This window comes from Mus caroli, chromosome 9 (assembly GCF_900094665.2).
Source record: "Mus caroli chromosome 9, CAROLI_EIJ_v1.1, whole genome shotgun sequence".
NCBI classification, from domain to species: Eukaryota; Metazoa; Chordata; class Mammalia; order Rodentia; family Muridae; genus Mus; species Mus caroli.
This window is the reverse complement of record NC_034578.1, coordinates 33,324,866-33,325,680: the sequence shown is the minus strand read 5'-3', so window position 1 is coordinate 33,325,680 and position 815 is coordinate 33,324,866.

Below are 815 nucleotides of genomic sequence, written 5' to 3'. Positions count from 1 at the left end.
ATGAGTTTGGATCCCCATGCCTCCTGTAAAAGCCAGGTGCAGTGTGCTAACCTCAGGGCTGGAGTCGGGGAGTCAGGTAACACAGGAAGATGCCTGAAGCTCATTGGCTAGCCAACCTGGCTCAGTCAATAAACTCCAGGTTCAGTGAGAGACCCTGTCTTAAATGAATGAATGAATGAATGATGAATAAATAAATCAAGAGTGATTGAGGGAGAAATTCAGCATTGACTTCTGGCCTCCACACACCCAGATGAACAAGTGCATAACACACGTGCGCGCGCGCACACACACACACACACACACACACACTACACACACATAGTAATTATTATTTTAATTGTAATACAAATTTATGGAGTGCAGTGTGATAATTTAATACATGTATACAGTGTGGGATGATCAAATCAGTCTGACAAACATTTCCATCTCCTTAAAGATTTTAATTTTTTGATTAACACATAATAATTGTACATATTTATGAGGTACAGCATGACTTCTCAATATGTGTATACAATGTGCACTGATCAATCTGGCTAATTTGCATTTCCTTCTTACTGTTGATTTATGTTTGGAACTTTTGAAAGTCTCTCTTTTAAGTCACTTAAAAATATATGGGCTTGGGGCTGGAGAGATGGCTCAGTGATTAAGATGATCTTGCAGAGGACCTCAGAATTCCATTCCCAGAACTCACATTAGATGGTTCTCAACCCCCTGTAAATTCTAGCTCCAGTGGATCTAACACCCTCTTCTGGCCTGTGAAGGCACTCACGTACATGCACACACATACACATGCATGCATACATACAACATACATA